General features: G+C 35.8%; 1 long non-coding RNA gene across 26 annotated transcripts in view; it reads right to left on the bottom strand.

Moving 5' to 3' along the window:
- LOC109448666 (uncharacterized) overlaps positions 1-15,488 on the bottom strand; it is a 36,764-nt gene that overhangs the window by 11,360 nt on the left and 9,916 nt on the right. For 6 of the 26 annotated variants that reach the window (XR_016020650.1, XR_016020673.1, XR_016020657.1 and 3 more), the window contains one exon: positions 10,677-10,788. This is a non-coding gene — a long non-coding RNA (uncharacterized LOC109448666). Of the gene's footprint in view, positions 1-1,920; positions 2,217-9,716; positions 9,883-10,624; positions 10,789-15,488 lie in introns of all 26 variants that reach the window. The other 20 variants (XR_016020651.1, XR_016020652.1, XR_016020653.1 and 17 more) reach the window with 10 other exon arrangements.

Below are 15,488 nucleotides of genomic sequence, written 5' to 3'. Positions count from 1 at the left end.
TACAGTTTAAAGTCAGTGTATGGAAGATCTATAATCCAAAGAGATCAATAATATTACAGTATGTGTAATGTTAATATGTTGCCATTATTTGAAATACTAATAAGTAACCAATGCAAAAACTCAGAGAGAGATGGTGGGCTCAATTTTTTGGGTGCAGAAACTGTGCCCTAGTAAAAGATAAGTATAGAAGTCTTTGATATTCTCATTTAATTCAAACCCTGCTTCCTTGGACTTTTTGTATAAATAGTAGGTTACCATGTAAACACCGGTGATTATGAGGGTTAACATTAGCATCTTACACCTTAATCAAAACTAGGCAGCCCCAAAAGACTTATATACTCTGCCCTAAACTTAAATCTTTGATATAGCATCTTGTTTTTACATAGATACTGGAAATTTGATATGCACAAGAAAAGCATGAACTTATCCAAGGAACTGGTGGCTATGGCCTAAGCAACTAGCATGACAAAATGACTGAGTATATAAATAATAATAATTGCAGTTGCCATATATAGTATGGCTTTAAGCCCTTAATGTATATTAACTCATTTAATCCTTGCCAAACCCTATAAGGTAATTATTATTCCCAATTTATGGAGAACAAATCTAAGAAACAAGGGGGTAAAATTGTTCTTAACATTACATAGGAACTGCCAGAATTTGAACCTAAGCACTCTGGCTTTGAACAACATTCATGGACACCTGAGTCCATTCAATTAGTGAATCCATTATTCAGATTTTAATAAAACATTCATCAAATACGCACTATGTTCGTAGCACTGTGGTTGGCTCTAGGGCATGCATGAATGCTCTTATAGAATGTAAGCTCTAGCAGTGAACACCAACCTTAATTAAGTAATTACACAAACAAATGTAAAATTGCAATGGGATAGGTGCAGAAAGGAAGGATGCATAACGATATAAGAGTAAATCAGGGAGACTGGGGAAAGTTTTGCTGAGGAACTGTCATGTGCACTAGATATGAAGGATAGGTAGACTTGAACTAGATAAAAAGAGATTTCAAAGCAGAGGAAAGACCACATACAAATTCTCTGTGGTGTGTGGGAATAGGAACAGTACAAGTAATTAAAGGAAGGCCAGTGAAGTGGGATCACAGAGAGCAAGAGAAAGAAGAGTGCGAGACAGTGCTCAAAAGGTTGGTAGGCCCAGACCTCGCAGGGGTTTTGTAGACTGTGTTATGTCTTTGCTTTACCTTTTCCAAGCACTAAAAAATATTAAATGGGGGCAGTTGTCGTGGTGGAATTACATGAATAGAGATATGTTTTAAAAGGATCAGTGTAACTTTAATATGACAATGGGACAGAACAGGGCTAATGGATATGAATAAACGAGGGAGAAGATTTTTGTTGTGGTCCAGGTGAGAGATGAAGGTAGCCTGGATTGATGGTAGTGATAAAGTGGATAGAATGAAGCTACAGTAGGCAGAAAAACCAACAGGACTCTCTTACAAAATATTCTAACCCAATTAAGTCAGGCACAACTATTTTGTTCTTTTTGACAGATAAAAGTAGCCACCAATTTTTGAGATAAGTGAAAGGTGGTGGTTACTTTGATGTAGCCTTGCTACTTAGTTACAGTGAAAGCAAGTCTCAGACAAATTCTGTCATATAAACAGACATTTTAAAAGTAAATAGTTATTAGCAGGAGGCTTACATTAAAATAGTTCACGCAGTCTCTTTTATAAGCCCAATTAAGTTCCAGCTCTCTGTCCTTTCACATACTATGATGTATTAGTTCTCTATTGCTGTATACCAAATTACCCCCAAATTTAGTGACTAAAACAACAATAAATATTTATTATCTCACAGGTTTTGTAGATCAGGTATAGGTCAAGTTATCTGGGTAGTTTTAATTCAGGGGTCTCTTGTGAGTTAAGGTGATGGCTAGTGCTATTATTACCTGAAGGTTTGACTGGGGCTGGAGAATCTGCTTCCAAGATGGCTTGCTCACATGGCTGCCAAGTTAATGTTGACTACACGCGAGAGATCTCAGTTCCTCCCCATATGGATCTGTCCACAAGGTTGCTTGAACAGCTTCATAACATGGTAGCTATCTCCCTCAACAATAGATAATCCAAGAGACAACAAGGCAGAGTCTGCGATGTCTTTTAAGACTTTTCCTTGGAAGTCATGTATCTTCATTTCCAGAATATCTTATTGGTTACACAGGTCATCTCTATTCAGTGTGGGAGGGAACTACATAAAGAGATGAATACTAAGAAGCATTGGTATTAAGGTCATTGAGGGTCAATTTGCAGACTGGGTACCACATGACTACAGCATGCATGAAAGTTCACTTAAGGCAGATGCAGCAATGTTTAGAGGCAGGAATCAGGCAACCCGAATCCACTGACTCAACAGCTGGATGTAGGATGTTTTAGGGATCAAACCTTGGTGCCTTTCCTAAGGATACAGATTTAGTGCTTGCTAAATTTTCACACCCTATTCTGCAAAAGTGAAATGTCTAAAATATATTAGCCAATCCCCATACCATGAACAACACTAATGTCACCAATGAAAACCCATTGCTAATATTCATATGTCATTTAGCAAAATTCTGGTGTTGTTCAAGATAAACATGACTAAAGCACTTGTCCTATCTTCCTCTAGAGAGTGCCTTTTGATTAACTATGAGCTGACCTTAACTGGGAGTGTGAATTCCTAATTATGGCAAGCAGCAGCACTTTTGATGTAGTCAAAATAAACAGATATATCTATTCACACATAATATCACATTATCTATACTCAATTATTTTAAAATAAATTACAGGCATCGTAATGATTTAGAAGGTGCAACCCATGAAAAAAGTAACTATCCTGGCAAATGATAATATCTGAATGGGGCTGCTTGTACTGGATAGAGTAACTTACAATAAAAATTACTGAATGATCATTAGCAAAGCATTTCTGAAATTGAGATATGTTGCAGAAAGCACCTATACTGATTTTTATTTTTGAAGACAAAGCATTCGAGATTATGTTATAGGGTTATTTTGAGAATTACACAAGTTAATAATTTCCAAGCATTTAGGATAAGTGCGGGGTGCGTAAGTAAAGTTGTAAGTGAATGTGGTAGTGATGGTGGTAGTGGTGATGATGACAATGATGATAGTAATTGTGGTGGTGGTGATCATCTAACAACTTCAGACAGATACAAGCCTTTCTAATCCTCAGTTGTACTGCACACTGAGGTAGATTCCACTGACACCAGATTCCTCTTTAGGACTGAAGGACTTGCTTGTCCAGCTGCTGGGAATGCTATTGGATGACAGCTTTCAAGACGTCAGCTCCATTAGGAATTGCCTTATCTACGGTCACACCCACTTACAGGGGGCCGTCTTTATCCAATGACTGGTCATTGGTGAGTATATGAAGGTCCAGTCCCCTTGCCTCAACTTGGAACCCTCTGAAGGGCCACCCTAGTTTAAGAGCCACCCATAGTGTTGGCTTAGGTTTTGTTGTAACTATATCACAGTCCAGTTTCTCCCTCTGCCCAATCCTGCATTGCACCCTAAGTGTTGACCCAAGAGAATTCCCTAATACATTTACCTACATACAAATCTCTATCTCAGGGTCTGCTTCCCAGGGCACGTGACCAGAAACATCAATGGTTAGTGAATTAAAAGACTGCATAAAAAAAGAAATGTATCCTTTTTATTGGTTGGTAATGATTAACATAAGGTATAAGTTTGAGATAGAGGTATGTATAATTAAAAATATTATTCATTTAGATTAAAAATTTGAGATCTTAAGTTGGTGGAGGAGACCAATTGAATAAGTTATTAATTGAAATGTTTATTATATTAAATATTTTCTTATTGGAAAAATTGACAACTTATATGTAAATATTCATCTGATGTGCAGAAAGCATTAATATAGGCAAAATTAGTATATGGATTCTCGTTGTCTGGATAGGCTAGATGCTGCTGCAGTAATGAACTATACCCAAATCTCAGAGGCTTATCACATAAACGTTTCTTATTCAGGCACATCTGCTAAGAGTCCAGGAATTTCTCCAGTACAGCCCTTCATGTAATGGTTCAACATTCCAGATTGCTTCCTTCCTCTGGTATCTCCATCTCAGTGTTATGCCTGAGGGTTCCTTGTGCTAGGAAAGACAGCATGGTGAATCATGCACTGACTCTTAAATGCTTTGGCCTGGAATACATCACCTCTAGTCACTGTCCATAGGAAGAACTAGTCCTATGGGCTTGCCTAACTTGCAGAACTAAGAATGTAATCTTTTACCGTAGTGCCCCCTTATCTGCAGGGAAAACATTCCAAGATACCCAGTGGATGCCTGAAACCACAGACAGTACCAAACCCTATACATACAAAGTATTTGCCTTTGCTGTACATACATACCTATGATAAAGTTTAATTTATAAATCAGGCACAGTAAGAGAATAACAACAATAGCTATTAATAAAATAGAACAATTATAACATTATACTGTAATAAAAGTTATGTAAATGGGGTCTTTCTTTCTCTCTCAAAATATCTAATTGTACTATACTCACCTTTTCACTTAAAGGAAGCACTTTATGGCTGTCCTTTGGCATTTCTGAATTGACAGAATCACTATTCTTGACCTTTGGGGCCATTATTAAGTAAAATAAGGGTTACCTAAACACAAGCAATGCTGCACCTCAACAGTAGATCTGATAGCCCAGATGGCTACTAAGTGACTAATGGGTGGGTAGTATACACGGAGTGGATACACTGAACAAATGGATTATTCACATCTCAGCCTGGATGCAGAAAGACAGTGTGAGATTTTATCACACTACTTAGAACAGCACACAATTTAAAACTTATGAATTGTTCATTTCTGGAATTTTTCATGTACTGTTTTGGGAACACAGATAAGAGGGGACTACTGTACATATCAGAAAAAGAGAAAAGGTTGAAAATATTAGTGAGAATTGGTAATGTTAGCTGCAATAACAGTCTTACACTGTCTGAGAGAGGCTAATATTTTAGTATCCATAAGGATCACCTTATAAGACAATTTCACTTTTGGGACAAACTCTCTGTACTGATCTCATCCTAGGACAGGAATTAATTTTAAGCTCCTGTGTTTATTATGCAATTTGAATGGAAGGAAATTTAGTTAAGTATAAACAGAGAGAATCAGCAGCTAAAGTAGAACCTGGCAAGGCTAATAGTCTCTTTAGTCATAAGATAAATAATGAAGAATAGATCGCATTTGAGTGAGCTGTGAAAATTTATGTAAATTTTTTTTCCAGAGGATTCCTTGAAAATGTGATTGTAAAATTTAAAAACAAGACCATAAATAAAAGTGAGCTTTGCCTGAATTTATCCTAACATTTTAACATTTACTCCTTTAAAGAAAAGGAGTGAAATTACCATAAAATAAGTACACCTCGCACTCTTATTTCTACAGTATGCTTCAGGAAGAAAAACTTTTTTCAACATTCCCCATTATTGATTACAAGACAGCTCATAGCTAAACATAAAAAAAGTCAGTGAAAACAAAAAGTGAATGAAAATACACATTTTCTGGCTTTCCAGAACCTTGAAGATAAACATAATTTTTTTGGTATATTGTTCTATAAAACTTGATCACATGTAATAGATTCATGTAGTGATCACCATAATTAGGACACAGAATCATTCCATCCTCCAAAGTAACTCCCCAACTCTAACCCCTGGCACCATTAATCTGTTCTCTGTCACTATAATTTTTTCATTTTAAGAACGTTAAATAAATGGCATCATACCATATGTAACCTTTTGAGATTGGCTTTTCATCAGCATAACAGCCTTGAGATTCATGCAAGCTGCTGTGTGTATCAAGGTTGTTCCTTTTTGTTACTGAGTAGTATTCCATGATATGGATGTACCACAGTTTATTCATTCACCCCTTGGAGGATATCTGGGTTGTTTCGAGTTTTTGGCTATCACAAATAAAGCTGATATGAACATTTATGCACAGATTTCTATGTGAATGTATGTTTTCATTTCTCTAGAGTAAATACCCAGTGGTTGGATTATTGGGTCTTATAGTAAGGATATGTTCAACTTTACAAAAAACTGCCAAATTGTTATCTAGTGTGGTTGTATCAGTTTTTATTCCCATCAGCAAAGTATGAGAGATACAGTTGCTCCACATCTTGTCAGCACATAGTATCATCAGTATTTTAGCCATTTATTTTAGCCATTCTAATAGGTGTGTAGTGGTATCTCAATGTGGTGCTAATTTACATTTTCCAAATGGCCAATGATGTTGAACTATAATGATGTCTTATCCTTACATAGTGTTTTGCATTTTCACAAATACTTTTTTAAACACCTCGATTAATTCTCACAGTATAGTGAGATAAATTTCAAGTGATAAAAGGCTGATATTGTTAAATCTGGAAATGACAGCCAAATGTAACCAATGCAGAATCAAAACAATTTTAAACTCAAAAGGAACATGACAGTTATTTAGTCGAACTTTCCTGTTTTACAGAGAACTGAGTCCCAGAGAGGTTAAGTAACTTCTCACACAGCTGGAATCATACCAAAACCCACACTTCTGATGCTTGGATTTATTCTATAGTGTCTGATCAAGTAGGTGACAATTCATGCTTGAATCCTTCAAGTGACTGGAAATTCACTCTTTTTGTCCAGTTCTAATAGGAAGTGTTCCCTGATATTGAGCTGAAATGGACCATAAACAAGTAAGCAAGTCTGTAAGTGTTTTGACATTGAGCTGAATTGGTTTACTATAGCTCCTGCCAGTGGGTATAGTTTCATTCTCTGAGACTTTCCTGAGGAAGTGTGGTCCCTTTTCCACAGGACAGTACTTTAGATACTTGAAGACAGCCATCATGCTCTTACAAACATACTCCAGACTAAACATTCACATTTTCTTCCAATCATTCCTTAGATGAGCTTCTTTACCATCCTTCTTGCTTGTATGTAAAGTAGTCCCAGATTTCTTATGATGCAAAATACTGAACAAAATATTTCTAGTAACACAGCCAGAGTAAATACATTTTCTAACTATACATATTCTATGCAGTAAATAATGAAATTTCCTTGCATTTCACTTAGTGTATTTCCTAACATGGTACAAAAAAGATTTGTAAATGTATTTTTAATATTTTAAGCTGAATATTTTAAAATTTTGTTTATTTCTTTAACGTGTTACATGCATATGGCCCAAAATTCAAAATGTCCAAGAAGGTTTACAGTGAAAAGTCATGATCCCTAAACTTCTAGTTGAACATGTAATGATATGATATAATTTGATATCTTTGTATAATATAATAAATATAATATAGCAGACACTCTCTTTTTAAGACACAATTCTGATTATTATGACATTCCATCATAAGACATATGATTTAATTATTCATCTTAAACATTTTTTGCTATTATAAATAATGCTGTTATGGACTTTCTCATGTATAGTTTATGTATATGTTTTAGATTATTTCTTAAAGTAGATTCCTACAAGAAAATAGCTGCATTGAATAGTATGACTTGTATATCTTGTATATAATATTACCATTTTATGTTTGCACCAGCAGTATATAAGTGCTCATTTTACCACACCTTTGCAAGGATGGGATACTATTATTAGTTTTTTAAAACTCTGTTGTCTTGATTTGCTTACAAATGAGAATGACTTTTTAAAATGTTTTTATATCTCTATTAGCTATTTGTATTTCCTCCTCTGGGTGTTTAAACCAGTTAATTTTTAGAAAGTCATCTGTATGAGCTAGAATATCAGCCCACTGTCATATTCTTGACAAGTATTATATTTTTCCAGCTAATTAAACTCTTAAAGGTGTTTTACATATGCTAGTGCCACTCCATCCCAAACAATTAAATGCAGTTAATTTTTTTTATATTTTCCTAAATATAATGCCTTACGATGAATATTTATGCTGTAAAATATTTGATCTGTTTACAAGTCTGTTTTACTCACCAGATAGTAAACTCCTGCAATCCAAGGACAATAATCATCTTTCTAAAGTCTAATATAGACATTTACACAGTGTAGATGTTCCATAAATTTGTGACACCAAAGTAAGTGAATCAACTTAAAAATCCCTATTGGTTGGGCTCCACTTACATGGCTAGAATCCCAAAATTTTATGATTCTAATAATTCTAATAATGACTATCTAGATTTTAGCCCAAAGTCAACATCAAGCTGTTCTAAGGTTTATAAAACCCCCTACCTTTTCCAACTTTGAATTGGGTGAAATTTTGATAAATATGGTTCTATGTATTTTTTCAAGACAAATACAGCATTGACTCAGTGAGGGACAGTGGTTCTACACTAGAAACCTTTGCAGAGGCTGACTGCCATCCAGGAGTCAGTCTATCATCTAACTCTTCTTCCTCCCCCATTTACTCATAAGTATACGATGAAAAATGTCAATACGTGCTGGGCACAGATAAATATTGTCTACTACATTTCATTAGTAGACTAGCCTGGTAACCCTGTCAGGAAGAAAATAAAATTAGACAAGTAAATTCCAGTTGGTAAACCCATATTCTATTTGACTGATTATTGCTTTCTCTGATACTGCCAGAGCATCCTTTTAATAATTCCTTTTAGATTCTTGCCTGGGATCAATGTGGTCCTGGTAAGGAATTAGAGGTGAGAGGGACTCTCAATTGAATGAATAAAGTCCTGGTCAAGTAAAGATTGAAGTGATATGGATTCCCTTCTATATCACTGGAACCCCTTTAGTTGTCCATGATCCTTTCTTTATGATGGTTTGAGACTGCCAGGGAATATTGAAAAAGTACTTCTTTTACTGAGTAGTTTAGATAGAATTGAGTAAAGTACCAGCATACAGACAGCTGTTACTACTGACAGATCAAGTGGGTAGGGAGTGGAAAGCATTTGCCAATCAAACAGAAACTCTCTCTGATAACATGAAATACAATATTCAAACACAACTTTGAATACTGCATTAGCTGCCTGACACAAGATTTCCTGGTCCTAGCAATGCAGGGTAACCCTGTGAGGTCTCTTTTAAGCTAATAATCTCTGTCAAGGCAGAGACTATGTAGTCTATAATTTGCTAACTCCACTCTGGTTCACACATTCCCTCCAAGGAGTCCCTCAGACCTTCTCTACACTCCACCGTCCATTTCAGTCTCCTATTCCCTCCAACCCACGAAAACCTAATCTACCAGAGATATTACTACAGATCCCTTTTAAACTCTCTGTATTAACTTTGTAGGGCTGCTATGACAAATTACCACAAACTGGTGGTTTAAAACAATAGAAGTTTATTCTTACAGTTCTGAGGCCAGAAGTCTGAAATCAAGATGTCAGCGGGGCTGTACTTCCTCTGAAAGACCTAGGGGAGAATCTGTTTTTTTGCCTCTTCTAGCTTCTGGTAGCTGTCAGCATTCATTCACTTATTGCCACATCACTCCAATCTTAGCCTCTGTGGTCATATTGCCTCCTCTTCTCCATGTGTTCTCTTCTGTCACATAAGTATACCTGTCACTGGATTTACAGCCCACCAGACAATCCAGGATGACTGATCTCAACTCAAGAGCCTTAACTTATTTTTATCTGTAAACACCTTTGTTCTAAACAAGGTAACATTCACAGGTTCCAGGGATTGGGACATGGACATATCTTTTTGGGGAGCCATCATTCAACCCATTATATCTTGCTTAAGGATACAATTTTTTCCTTTTCAAGCTTTACCTCTTGAAGCTTTGAAGAAATTCAAGAAAACTGTTCTTTCTCCATCAACTTAGCTTTCAAGACTTGTAACTTCGTTTTAAGCATTTCTTTGGAAAATCCAATCTATTCCTTTGTTTCAGTTGCTTTTTTTGGAGGGGGGAGTCCCCCTTCCCTGGACAAATAAATACTACATCAATGGGAGAAAATATCACTGAGTCAAAGAGAGCAAATAATTCCAGGTTTCAGATTTCCACTTTTCACCCTTAAGGTAGACATTTGCCTGTTTGGTGTTCTAACACCTATTATGTTTTCCATAATTCCTCAAAGATGAGAACAGTTGTTCTTAGGTCTCATTTGTACTCCCCTCCTCCCATTCCCCAACCCTCAATGCCTGCAACATAAGCCATTCATATCAGATGGTGTAATCTAAATTGGAACTGTTACTTTCTTAGAATTTGTCCCCCTATTTGGGAAGAGTATTGCTTCCTGTCAATATTTATACTACTCTTTTGAGTAATAAGTTGCTGTTTATTGAGTCACAATTGTGACCCTGGCTCAGTGTTTTGGATGTGTTGCTTCTATATTACTCCAAGCACTCCTATGAGAAAGATATGGTCATCTCCATTTTGCAGACGGGAAAAAGGAGACCCAGAGTAATATAACAACTAAGTGTTGAAACAGAGACTCAAACCCAGGTTTGCCGGACCCACGAATACACATAGTTCTTTCTACTATGTCAACCCATTTAAGTTTCCTTTGTAGAGAATGAAGGAAAAAAATATTTCTGGAGTTCTGCTTTCTCTGTCGGCTCTAACCTTATACCAGAAACTGCAAGTGGGCTTTTCTCTTCCTTGATCATCTTCTGGCTCTGAACAGAATTTTAAAAAGCCCATTCTTTGTCCTGTCTTAGCATTTTTTGCAAGTCTCACCTCATTTGGGTGTTTCAGATTTCTTGACACTATCCTTTAGGGCCCATGTTACCTTCTTATAATTATCCTTGGTATGTGGTTGTTTTCTCCCAAGGTTTCTGTCACTTCCAATTAGCCAGGCAATTCCTCCTTGTTGGTCAGAATTAGGTTCCCCAGTTGCTCTGCTGGGACATCAAATCATGAGAAAGGCAAATCAAAAACTTGTCAGATGTTTTTCTTTTAGCACCATGAAACTTTTCAAAGGTGTCCAGCTATTTGAATTTTCTTTTCTGATTGTTGCATTGCTACAGATATTGACAAATAGCATATTGCAGTGCACTGTGGTATCAATAACAAATTCTTTTATAAATAATTACATGTGCAATGTGAATATTTGGAACTATATAAAACACTCTAAAGCAGTTTCAATCATCCCATTATCTATATGCACATCTTGTCATTGTAACACTTTCCTGTTTCTCATCATCCATTCAAGATAGCCACATGGGGAAATATTTTTTACCTCTAATAAATTTGTGTATCTCATTTTGAGTATAATTTCAAACCAGAAAGTGGGAGGTGGGGTGGGAAATATGACTTCTCTGAAGTAAACTATATGTCAGAAAGTCTATGAATTAAGGTCATAAAACAGAAGGCTTTGAATTTCAATGGGAAAAAAATATTATACATTAATTTTTGCTAATTTCAAAGTGAAATTTAGCATTTCTTTCAATTGTGAACATAGGTAAAAACCACAGTGTTATCAAAAGTACTGGTTACTTTTTCATTTATAGAAATTACAGAAATTTTCCCATAATATTATTAAATTTGTAGAATATTCAAGATACAATTGATGTTCACCACTTTAAAATCATAGACATTATTAGACCTTCTACTAGATTTTATTTGATGCATAAAAAATAAAGCATCTGTATAGCACACTTTTGTTGACTATCTTGATTACTATGCTTTAGTACAATTGGTTTCATTTATAATCTTAAGCATATTTTACACATTTGAAAACATGATTCAAAAAAGGGCTTTATAGGCTACATCAGACTGCCAAAGGGATCCATGGGAAAAAAAGGTTAAGAATGTCTATTACAGACTGGCATTATGGTTAAGAGCATGTAGTCTGGTGTCACGCTGCTTGGATTCAAATTTTGCTGTCACTTACAGTATGACTTTGGCTAAGTTATGTATACTTTTTGTACCTCAGATTCTTCATGTGTAAAATGGAGGTAATAATACCTACCTAAAAGTCTTGCAATGAAGATGAATGTCTGTAAAGGGCTTAACACAATGCCAGGCACATGGTATAATATTTATCTCCACGTCCACCCAGATAGAGGTTTCATTCAAATCCTATTCACATTTATCCTACATGTTTTTTTTTTTTTACTGTTGTCACTGGCCAAGATTTAAAATTACATTATCAAATTTGGCGAATTTCAAATGAATATTTGTAAAATACCTGCATGATATAAGGAAGAATGATTCAATGAAGATCTATATGCCCTCCTTCCAGATTAAAAGGGAAAAAGTGACTTTAAAAAGGATGAATATATAATGTATTATCCAAACCAGAACACTTTTGAGAATGAAAGAGTGCTATTATTATACCAGGAAAATGGGCAAACCAGGATTATACTGGCTAAACCAACATGTATAATTACTTTTACGCGCCTGTGTACTTCTTTATTCTAGTCCCTTCCTTCTGCAGCTAGATACTTATCTTGATTTTACGATTATCATTGTTTTGCTTGAATTTATAAATTTACTTATGTTCATACCCTTAAACAAGATATTATTTACTTTTATTGGTTCCATAATTTATAGTAGTAGTATCCTTCTTTTGTGAATGTTTGCTCCTCAGTATTGTTAGATTCATCCATGTCCATTGATTTGTAATTCATTTTTTTCCACTGTTGTATTCTACTGCATGAGCATAAACAATGTGTTTAACCACTTGATTGTTGATAAACAATTGTTTCAACTTTTTACTGTTATAAATAATACTGTTATGAATTTTTTTGCTTATATATCCTGGTACACATTTCTCCTGGGTGATAGAAGATGTGCATCTTCAAGTTTACTAGACAAATTGTTTTTCCAAATTGATTATATCAACTTATACTCCAACCAGCAATGTATAATTGTTCTGGTGATATTGTCAGACTTTCAAATTTTTGCTTAAGTGGTGAGTGTGAAATGCTATTTCCTGTGGTTGAGAATCTCTTCAGGTTTTCTCTTCTATGAATCGCCTGTTTGAAGGGGAGGTGTGGAGAGAGCATCACCTATCTTTTAAAAAAAAATTAAATTGTAGTAGTTCTTTACGCAATCTAAATATAAATCCTTTTGCCAGTAATATGGGTTGTAAAGACCTCCTCCCAATTTGTGGCTTACTTCTACTCTTTTTATGGTCTCTTTTTAAAAACTTTTTATGGAAATTATTAAAACATATAAATGTATGCAGAATAAAATAATGAGCTCCCATTTACCTATTATACTTAGCTTCATTAATTATCAATTCATAACCAATCTTGCTTTATACTACCAGCCACTTTCCCCATCTCATTATTTTGAAGTATGCCCCATATATTATATCATTACATCTCTAAATATTTTAATATGTACCTCTAAAAGATAAGCTTAAAATTTTTTGCTATAACACAAAAAATATAATTTACAATAATTCCTTAATATCATCAAACATTCAATAAGCTTTCAAATTTGTAATTATCGTAAAAAATTTTTAAGTTTATTTGAATCATGACAAAGTCCTGTGACAGCTGGCCTCTAAAATGGCACCCAATGATTCCCACTCCCCGGTATTCACACCCTTGTGTAATCCCCCTCTCACACTGTAGCTTGGTTGGTATGTGTGATCAACCTGTTGGTCACATACTTGCATGACGATGGTATGTCACTTTTGAGGCTTAGTCAAAAAAGACAAAAGACATGATGGTTTCTGTCTCTCTTTCTCTTAGATTACTTGCTTTAGGGGGAGCTAGGCAGCTCTATGGAGAGGCATATGTGGTGAGGAGCTGAGGTATTCTGCCAAATAGCCAGTGAAGAACTGAGGTATCCTGCCAATAACCATGGGAATGAACCATATTGGAAGTAGTACCAGTTAAGCCATCAAATGATTGTAGCCCCAGTGGACAGTTTCCCAGTTGACTGGGACTTCTTGAAAGACCCTGAGCCAGAAGCACTTAGCTAAGCTGCTCCTGAATTTCTGACTCTCACATACTGCATGATATAAGAAATGTGTGTGGCTTTAAATACTGTGTTTTGGGGGTAGTTTGTTATAAAGCAATAGAGAATTAATAAAGATTTTGGTACTTAAAAGTGGCATGATGACATAACAAAATCCTAAAATGAAAGATTGGCTTTGAAAGTGGCAGAAGGCAGAAGGTAGAAGGACTTGGAGGAGAGTGTTCGTGAGTTTGAAGAGTCTTAAGAAAATGATTTGTAAACGCATAAGATTGAGGCTGCAGATGAGGTCTTAACAGATTAGAAAAGACTTACTGGAAATTGAAGGAAGGTGGCAGAAAGTTTAGCAAATTTGTCACCTGCAGTTATGTGCAAAGTAGAAAATATGCCTTACAAACTGGGTGATCAAGCTAAGATTTCCAGCCAGAATGTTAAAGATGTCAACCTGGTTTCTTTTCATTGCATATAGTAAAATGTGAGGAGAGAAATAAGTTAAAGGGAGACCTGTTAAAAAACGAGCCAGAACTTGCAAGATTTGAAGATTTCCAGCTTCTCCAGGTGACAAGTGATATAAAATTAGGAAATGGCTCAGAACAAAGAACAAATGCAGGGCACTAACAGGAAGATATGAAGTTGAGGGTGCAGTTGTAAAGCCCTTAAGACCTCAGAAGGATCAAGTGTGGTACCTCAGAGTATTTTCATTCAGACATAAAGGATGTGCTTCACAACCTCTTAAATCACAGGGCTTCAAAGAAGTTTAAGGGTGTGAAGCATCAAAAGCCCAAGGTAGAAAAGGGTTTATATGGGAGAGATTTATGGGTATCGCTTAGTCTAAAGGTGTACACTCAAATAAAATTCATAGGAGACTCACAAAGTTTATAAGAGAATTATACTTGCAGAATACAATTTTAAAGAGACTTTAAAAAAAGGAATTATGTTAAAAGACTGTTTGCCAGCCTGGACAGAAAGGGACAGGGTACCAAATGAAAAGAGGCTTTGGACATCCAAGTTTCTATAGGCACAATGAACTACACGGCTGTAAACATGGGTGAATCGGAGAGACCAGAAAGCAGAGTTAAAGGCCATGGAGAATTACTCGCAGGCCTTGGATCTTAATCAAGGAACTGCCAACCTGTGCCCAGGTGGATTTCAGAATTTCTGTGAACTCGTGTGCCTCATTCTTCCCCCTCCCCCTTTCAAATACACGTCTATACACATGGTTATCCTACCCACTTTATATTAGGTGTGTGTAGGCAGATACTGCAAGTCTTTAGTTTATAGGTGTTCAGATGAAGAAAAATTCTATTTAAGGAGCTGTGCTTATGGAAGTACACCTGAAAAGCCTCATCCATACCCAGGCTTGATTTAGATTTCTAGACTTTTAGCTATTGCTGTAATGGGATGAGAGTTTTGGAGAACTTTGGGAGAATATGAGTATATTTTGGATATGGGAAGGATGTGACTCTTTGAAGGCCAAATTGTGGAAGCCACAATTTGTTTTCATGCTTTTGTGTAGTTTCCTCCCACATTGTATTAGGGATCATCCATGGGACTAATAGAATACAGGAGTAATGATATATCACTGAGTGATTTTAACTTCTCTCTCTTGGATCACTTACTCTGGGGAAAGCCAGGGGCCATGCTGTAAGGACACTAAGGAAACCTTGTG

Source organism: Rhinolophus sinicus, chromosome 3 (assembly GCF_057876585.1).
Source record: "Rhinolophus sinicus isolate RSI-liver-muscle chromosome 3, RSI-T2T, whole genome shotgun sequence".
NCBI lineage: Eukaryota > Metazoa > Chordata > Mammalia > Chiroptera > Rhinolophidae > Rhinolophus > Rhinolophus sinicus.
Note: the sequence above shows the minus strand (reverse complement) of the source record. Positions and strands in the feature narration are given on the sequence as shown.